Source organism: Lupinus angustifolius, chromosome LG07 (assembly GCF_001865875.1).
Source record: "Lupinus angustifolius cultivar Tanjil chromosome LG07, LupAngTanjil_v1.0, whole genome shotgun sequence".
Taxonomy (NCBI): Eukaryota; Viridiplantae; Streptophyta; class Magnoliopsida; order Fabales; family Fabaceae; genus Lupinus; species Lupinus angustifolius.
The window spans coordinates 17,719,075-17,728,674 of NC_032015.1; the positions used below are offsets into that span (position 1 = coordinate 17,719,075).

Genomic DNA, 9,600 nt, shown 5'->3' on the forward strand with positions numbered 1-9,600 from the left:
TCTCAATGAATAATAGAGATAATAGATATTTAGGTTTGTTTACTAATTTTTTTTCTTTCTCTTTGCCTCTTATTTATAGACTATTTTATTAATAATCCTAAATTCTTAATCATATTTTATCTCCTAACTTTAAAGCTTAATCATCCAAATATAAAATAAAATTATTTTTTAATATGCGGTTCGGTTCGGTTCGGTTCCAAAATTTACAAAACCGTGAACCGAACCGAACTTAAATGATTCAAAATAAAAAAAACTGAACCGAACAGCAAACTGAACTGAACTGCATTTTATGGTTCGGTTCGGTTTCATCAGTTTTACGGTGTAAACCAGAACCGCTTAAACCTCTAATAATTGGGACTTCCATAAGTTGTATGTATCAGTTCATCATCCTGAAATATTTAATTTTGTTATTATATTATCACATTAGTCAATAACCAAAATGATATATTTATACTTTGCATTAAGATGTTGGGGTAAAGCACTAAGGCCCGTAATCGTTTATACTTTTTTTATAAGCACTTTTTAAAATCATAATTGCAATTTTCAACTTTTGTAATGTGCGTGAGATTGTGCTTAGAAATGTGAGAGATTTTTTATATTAATATTGAATTAATTGGAAAAAAAATTTGTTTTAATTTTTAGTTTTTTGGATGGATTGGTTATCCATCCAAATGGATATAACCATATCCATTTGATATAATGGATGAATTTGAATCCATCTATTATCAACATCATCCATTGAATTATATCAATTTAAATCCATTAGTTTTAACGGATGGATTTGAATGGATTTAATTTGGATGTATTTTGGATTATGGATAATTTTGCCACCCCTACTTATATGGTATACATCAATCACTTTTTCTCTCATGCTTGGTGATGGGTTTTGAAAAAGATTTGATTTTACTTTCATATCTAAAACCCCTTTTGTTTGAAGAATTCTCCTCCAATTTTGTGGGGCTTTTGCTACATTTTATTGTTTGGTTTGAAATTTTGGGTAGGTTAACTATGTTGGATTCACATATATGGTTGCTGATATTTTATTGACCGTGTTAACATTGCAAATGTGGAAAGTGTTCCAAAAACTGTGTGATGACACTTATAGTTCATTAGAAAAATATATTTAAATTAAAAATTTAATAATCAAATATTTTTCTTAACCTATTACAAGTGACAACATGAAATAGTACATTTTACGAGGTAGAAGATGTGGTCCAGCAAATATGTTACCTATCTACCTTTGTTTAGTGACTACCCAATGATTTCAGCCCACTTAAGCTAATCAAGGGTTGTGAGTATAGTTTTATTACCCAAATTTAGTCCTTGAAAAAATGACAATTTGATTGTAAGAATATCAAAAGTTGATCAAATTAGTAGGAGATCTTTTCCGGAAACATTAGTCATTATTAAGGGTGTAGTATTTTTTAATTTTGATCATCATTAGAGATTCTAAGTGATGAACTTGGAATTTTGCTTAGGGACCAAATTGGGAAGCAAATTTGTTTCTTAGGGATCAAAGTTTCTAATTATGGTTACAATTCTAATAATTATGACGTGGATTATGGTCATTGTGGTGTGAAAGTTCATATAAATGATTTTCCCCGAAGTCTATTACATCCCTAATGTGTTCCAATGTAGCACATCATTATGATTTAGAACCGCACCACAATTATGAGTCACATAATTTTGGTTGATGCGGCCGCAATTTGAAACTAATTTATGAATGAATATGGTATTTAGTCCTTTTAAACTTTCTATCACCTTTGAAAGTTATGAGGAATGCTTTTTTTTTGTTGTTGATTTTTTGAAATTTTGAATCATATTGAGTTTCCCTTGAGCTTATGGTATTTGGAAGTGAATTTTGTCTTAATATATTCCATAAGGTTTGATGCTTATAACATTCCCGGGTGATTTTTTTTGCAGGTGATCAAATACTTATGTAAATTCTATCTGTGATCTTTTGGAGATGCACGATTCCTTTTATACTTTGCCAAAAGGTAGAAAATGCTCGAGAATGCTTTGGTTTTCTGTATTATGGTCGATTTGACTTATGAGAAATGATGTTATCTTCTCTGCTAAGGGTTGAAGTTTTATTCAGATTATGGATTTGATACAGGTTTGTTCGTGGACTTGGATTTCCTCTAAATTGGATACTAATATATATGATTTTGCACAGTGGTGTATAAATCCTAGATCTTATATTACTCATATTAGTTTTCGTAATCGCTCTTGATTGAACTTTATTTATTGTATTTGAGTTGACACCCCTTAGGCCTTTTATGAAATCTTTTTGCTTATAAAAAAAGTTATGTAAGAACTACCCAATATGTTGATTGTGGAGCAAGAAGTTTCAACAATGGCAGATTATGTGGTTTCCCCCTTCTGTATTAAGCCTCATATATTTTTTTATTACTACCAAGAGTATCCTCATCTTTTTGGGTAAGGAATTAATCTCTTTCGAGGTTCGTAGCTGCTCCTCCCAACAAGTGTCGCTCCAGGAAGCTGCATATATTGAACAGCCCTGTTAGAGAGGTTTCTTGCATCATACTGCGAAGGAGACGTGTGAATGGGAGATTATGAGAATCAGCATATAGTAAATACTCATTATAAGAATCATGGGTTTTAATTATAAGAAATAACCCTCCAATATTTGTTGTTCGTAAATCTTGACTAGTGAGTAGTGTCTTGTGGTTGTTGAGGCATTTCAAAGTAGATATCATAAATGTGAATACCTTCACTCTGTTAGTTAGATAGAAGCATTATTTGTGTTTTTAGTCTTTACAAAGATTCTAAGCAAGTTTTTAAATTGTTGTTGTCGTCTAGTTGTGAGCTATCTTGGGCTAATATGCCCCCGTAACGGCGGTATGATGCGGTTGTCTGCCACAACCAAAATATTGCGACCACGTCTACAAGTGTGTTGTTTAAATACCCGATTCTAATAGTATAATCGACGGTGATGATTTGGTAGCTCGCCCTCTTTTTTACACATGGTATGATTTAGTTAAGAACTATGATTTTCCTGTTTTGGTACGATTGCCAATGACATTTGTTGCTTTTCATATATGGTATATTATGAAGTTTGAAGCCTGATCTAATTTTTACTTCTTGTTTCAGAAAGTATTCCATAAATGAATGTAAATTTGGTCACTTTTGTACTTGGAAAACATTTGGGCTAAGTGTATTTGGTACTACAAATTTGGAAACTAGTCCTCATCTACAGACAACCCCATTAAAGTGCATTGGCTTGGGGACTTTGGTTGATTTTGATGGTACAACAGCCTCTGGTTTGGTTCCAATTGTTGACCAGGTGCATCTGATGGCCAATGCAATTTTCACTTATATGGTTAAGCCTATGAAGCACGGATACTGATACGTGTGTCGGATACGATACGTATCCGATACGTCGACATGCATTTTTTCAAAATACAAAATACGATATGTTCAGGGATACATTATAAGTGTAAATCAAAATATCTAAAAGTAAAAAATATAATGGAAATTTAAAATCATTGTCCTCCATAACAAATTTATCTTATCTTATTCTAATGAAAACGAATCTATCCTAAAATCATTGCCCTCCATAAAAAAATATATTTTATCTTACTTTAATGAAAACGAATTTATCTTATCATGTTTTATTGAAAATGAATCTATCTTATCTTTTTTTATTGGAAACGAATCTATCCTATCATGTTTTATTGGAAACGAATCTATATATCCTATATTTTACTGAAAACGAATCCATATATCCTATATTTTATTGAAAACGAATCAGATACGTGTCTTAATATTTATTTATTTTATTTTATTTTTTTTTAATTTTTGGATAATCTATGAATACGTATCATTCGCGAATCCGAACGTATCCATGTCGGATACGTGTCGGACACCGACAAGTGAGGGTGTTTGACGAATCCATGCTTCAGAGGTTGAAGCAGTGTCTCAAATTACGAACCACATCGTGTAATGTGGTTGCAATATTACGGTTGCGGTAACTGCCGCAAGCGCATCATACCATCGTAGTTGCAGTGTGATACCTAATCATAGTGGTGCCACCACAACAGGCCGCAACGCAATCGCATCGGACCGCATTGATGTCAACAATATGTTTTTACTCAAAAAATAATTCACACCGCAATCTGCATCGAAACGGCCGCGATGACCACAACCACAGTAACCGTAACCGCAACCACAATTTAAAACACTAGGTTGGAGTGATTCCTGTCGAGAAATCTTATACCAGTCATCAAAAGATCAATTCCGATAAAAGCGTGCTTTCTGAGAGCTCAGATGTTTCTGGTAGGTAAGGCTAAGCTTGTCAAAGATTTCAAAGTTTGAATGTTCTATTTGTGCAACTTGGCTAGAAAGGGAACTTTCCCTTCTAAAGGGCAACATTAACAAGGTATTTCTAGAAAGTAAATGTGTTACTAAACCTATGTCCTAATTGCTAGTACATTTGGATGATGTTTCAACAAGATTTCAAGTGATGATTCTATTATTAGGCTACATTGAACCAGTGGTTGCACCATAACACGGACACGGTTGTGTCGATGTATGAGGATCGCGTCGACATATACACACTTGAGAGCCATCCCATTGATCTACCAGACAACAGTCATACTCGAGAACAAAGTTGGTGGAAGAAGCTAACCAAGCAAAACTCAAAAACCATGTCACCTGAATTACATTGCATTGTGATAGGCTCCTTGTCATTACCCGTGAAGTAGACTGAGGAAAAGGAAGACTTCAGAACCATGAAATACACATGTGAGATGACTCGAATGCCTTCCATTCTCTTCCTTCCCCTCCAAAAACCAACTCGCAAATAGACCTTTAGTCTCTGATTTATGTCGGGTTTAACTTGGCAAATATACTTCTATTATTGTATATCGATGGTGGATCCAAATTAGACTCTTAAGTGCTTAACAAATGATATTCAATTGTGTTTTTTAGTTTTTGTCAGCATAGTGTGACACATTTTCTGAATACTACAAATAAATGCTCTTAAGATTATAAATTTAAATTCTATCATCCTTTCACTAAATTTAGAACTATATTTAGCTTTTATTTGCTTTTGTTGGTTAGGTGTGTGTTCATTTTCATGTGCTGATTGTGTTCTAATCAGGATGAACAAAGTGAGTGATGCAATTTCATTCTTTTAAGTTAGCTTGATTGGTAGGTCTTTAGGACTCATTCATAGGGAGAGAAATCACTTTTTCACATTTATGTTCCAATTTCCTATCTTTGTCTAATGAGAAAGTGTTACTAAATTAAAAAAAATAAAAATAAAAATAAATTTTTTTATATTACTTGAATAAACCTGATTAATCCGGGACATGGGAACATACTCATTTTAGGATAGAGAATCATTGTTCTATTAGATACTCCCTCATATGGAAGTGAAATAAGTGGTACAATTTTTTTAAGTAGTTTTTTTATAATTCTGTTTGGTGGCATTTAAGATAAAATTGTGGTTCAGGTTCAATCAAATTGAAAAGATAGCATTGCTAACATTTTGATCATGTGAGGCTTCACTGGTTTATAAATGTAAAAAGCTAATTCAGCTTCAGATACTTCCAATTATAGCAGTGAAATATCTGTAGCTAAGATGTTTTCTTTCTTTTTTAATGTTTTTTATTATAATAATAGGCTAAGAGTGCAAGTTTCAATTCAACTATAATGTTGTTTGTCTTATTATCCGTAAGTCATGAGTTTAGATTCTGGAAACAGTTTATTCGTTCACAAAGATAAGAATATATATATATATATATATATATATATATATATCTACCATCCTCATATTTCACTAGGTAAGAGCCTCGACTACCTCGTGTATTGAACCACTTTTGTTTTATAATACCTTTTAGTTTTATAATTATAGACTTAATTCAAATTAGGACCCACTAGTGATTTGACCCTTATGTTGATCCTTTACCCAAAAAGTGAAAAGATACTCTTAGCAGTACAAAAAAAATCCCAAAATTACTTAAACTTTTACTCACATAATTTGCATCAAATTTCACTATGGATTATTTCCTAACCATCATTGCCAAATCCTTCAACTCAACCCTTTTGTCCACTTGGAGCTCAACCATTGGACTAATCTAGAAAATATAAAAAATCAATATAATATACAAGTTTTGCTGTTTATTGATAAGTAAGTTTATCTTTAAATTGCAATGGTTTAAACAGATTCCAAGTGATTTTATCTTATTTTTATAACCGTATTGGACTAAAGTAACAATTGCTGTTGGATGAAAAGAAGAATGATGACAGAAATGTTACATGTGAGATATTACTACATTGATGTAGTCAAGTGATTACTTATTACTTTTTTTCATTAACTTCAAACTTTTTGAATAATAGAAGGATTTATAGAAAATAGGGATGATATGGTGTAATACTCAGTCACATCCAATTCATTCATATTTGGACTCGTCTCTGTCTTGATTTTGTGTGGGTATCGTTAGGTCTTCTACCTGCGAGTGCTAGGGTACATAATTGATAAGTGGGTCGTTGGGAAATCAATGGATCTATGAGTGTTTGTGTACGCTGCAGATTTGTGGGTCCTTGGGTACCTAATGGATTCGTATGTATCCTGGAATTCAAAAAATATTAAAATATAAGTATGAGTAACTTATGAAATTGTGCATATTTCTCATAATCTTATATGTTATTTTAGGCAATCAAAATGATAAAATAAAATAAAAAATTATAAAATATAATTCAAAGATAGAAAAATTTTAAATTATTAAACAAACATAAAAAACAGTTACTACTTCAACATATGATGATTAATTATTTGGTAAGAACTATTCAATCAACATAACATCACAATTATGAATTATCATAATATTACAAGCATTAAGAATTATCATTGTGAAACATGACCATGAAAATAATAATATTTCTTTTATATTTTGTATGTCATTTTTAAAAGTAAGGAGTATTAAACTCACTTGATAATCCTAAATTATAATTAAGAATGTTATTTAGAATATCTAAATTTGAGTTCGGAAAAAACTATAAATTCAGAGTCCAATAATTCATTAGGAGTAATAAATGATGAATCTAATTTTGAATTCAAATCATAGTGATATTGATGGGTGATGAGAACCGTGTAACACGTTCTTCTATGTCTTTGATATCGCTTTCAGAGGTTGAAACTGAATTCCATAGCCTCCAACAAGAGTTAGACTCCTCTCCATTAATGGAGAGACAAGTTAGGAGAAAATACACTAAAAACTCAATAGATAATGATATTTATGACATTTATTTTTTATTGAAATTACAATTTTAACCTTAAAAATGCACTACAAAGTATAACTTCCCGGAGTCTTACTCCTCCAACAATTACCCAATTTTTCTACAAAACAAACAAGCCAACTAAAAGTATTATTTATAAGATGAATCATTGCCTCAATTTGTTGACTTTTCATTTTTATAACAATTAGCCAAATAGTTATGCATCACTACCAAAAAAAACATTGGTATAGTATTACAAAAACTCATTATATTTTCAAGGTCAAATATTTGATTTCTGGAAACGATACTTGTTGGGAAGAGCAACTATAAACCTCGAAGGCATTAATTTTTTTTAGGTGAGAGAATATCTTCACTAGTACAAAAAAATAATAATAGCCATGCATGACTTGTAAGGGAAAGGTGCACTATTATAGTATCACTTTATTTCCCTCATAATCTTAGTATCCTTTTATTCAACATTTTTACAATAAGGACTATAGATGATTAATTGCAATTCAAATTCCAAAATTGTTTGCTCAATAACTTGGACTTAGAACCATTAATATTATATTATGGAAAAGTGACCTAACTGTTTGATGATTTTACATTTTCTTATTATCAAGAGGTATACTTATTTCTTTTAACACAGGTCTAAGGCTCCAAAATGTTTGAGACGACCATATTAATAGATCGGTTAGATTATGAGTAAGGATCATATCTATTAACGGAGAAGTAAATGCTACAAAAAACAAAGAAAATAATAATATAATAAGACATTTTTATTTTTTTTACATAAAATGGAATACCACTTTTGTTCTTGAAAACACATATAAAGGACACAATTTTCTTACACAATACGTATAAACATGACTTGGATACCTACTATCAAATAAGGACACACTTAATGGACACAAATTTTTTACACAAAACAAACTCACACGTAATGTAAAGAAACGATTTGGACTTAATTATTAACAAAACTCGTACAAAATGTTTTATTAATTATAAGTAAAGAAAATAAAACCCATATTTGTATTAATATTTGTGTGGTTGAAAAGATATATAAATCACTTTCCTCCTTCATTCCATTCCCATCTACCCATTCTCAAGTGAAGTAAATGTAGTGGCAAAGTGAGTAAAGCCTAAAAGCACCACAACAAAGTAATGAAAGCAAATTGATGAATGTGTCATTAAAAAGTGGTGGATGGATAGTGAGATCACAAAACAAACCTTCATGCACAATCCCTCTCCATATCTATGTAACAAGGATAGGTTGTGTGGGGACCTATACATACCCTTCATGGGAGACATATATATCAATGCCTTCTTTAACTCTTATAATAAGAACAACATTACATTTGTGTTAACTCTTATATTAAAGAACAACAATTGTGTGCATATGAATACATATATAGGAATCGACTTAGGTCAGAACGATTGTTATATTAGAATGTATGTCTTCAGTTTTCTTCTGCCTTTTCCCACTCTTATTTCCAAACAACTTCATTTGCTTGGACTTTAGATGGGTCTCACAAAAAAAAAATGGTCGGTAAAAAGAAGAGATTTTATTAAAAATTAAAAAAAAAAAGATACAGAAGGTTAAAGAATTGAACAACCCATGATGATTACAAGTCGAACTTAAGACAAACTAAAGGTTGAGAAACCCAATGAGAATAATTAAAAGTGTCTATGTCCCTATAATTATTGATCCAAAGTTAAGATTTGACTTTTGATGATTCGAAAATCTTTCTGAAGAAAGTTAAAAATGAAATCATTCATAAAAAATCAAATAGTCCAAATAATGGTTAACTAGATAACACTCCAAACTTTCTAATATAGCATGTGAGAAATCATTTCCAATGTGTCTCACAAATTATAACTTTAATTTGTTGGTGAAGTTTTGTATGGTGCACATAAACAGGAGATGGCATGCAGAAGTAAACTTTAGTCCTTGAAAGATTCATATGACCACAAAATAAATTTGGGCAATCATCAAAAATTAATTTTTTAGATGTTATATCACCAAAGTAAAGAGATTTTATATGCCCAAGATGGAACCAAAACATATTTAAAGAACACCATCATTTATTATTTGAGTTGGTACAACTTCGCATTAATATAAGATTGTGATCGCATACTAGAATCGATTTATTCCAACTTTTGAAAAATACATAATGGAATATTAATCTTCCACCTTTCATTTTTTTCTACATGAAAAGAAACAAAAAGAATAGGTGTGATAGGAGTTAAGTATGGAGGATATATTTTATTCGAGTCTTAAACATAAAGTAAATTACTATTCGTTTTCTAAGAATACTTTGTTTCTAATCAAACTCACTATTTGTTTATAAAGCA

General features: G+C 31.0%; 1 long non-coding RNA gene across 1 annotated transcript in view; it reads right to left on the minus strand.

The window, feature by feature from the left end:
- LOC109352548 overlaps positions 1 to 5,361 on the minus strand; it is a 14,204-nt gene extending 8,843 nt beyond the window's left edge. Inside the window, exon 1 of the long non-coding RNA XR_002108368.1 lies at positions 5,349 to 5,361. This is a non-coding gene — a long non-coding RNA (uncharacterized LOC109352548). The remainder of the gene's footprint in view (positions 1 to 5,348) is intronic.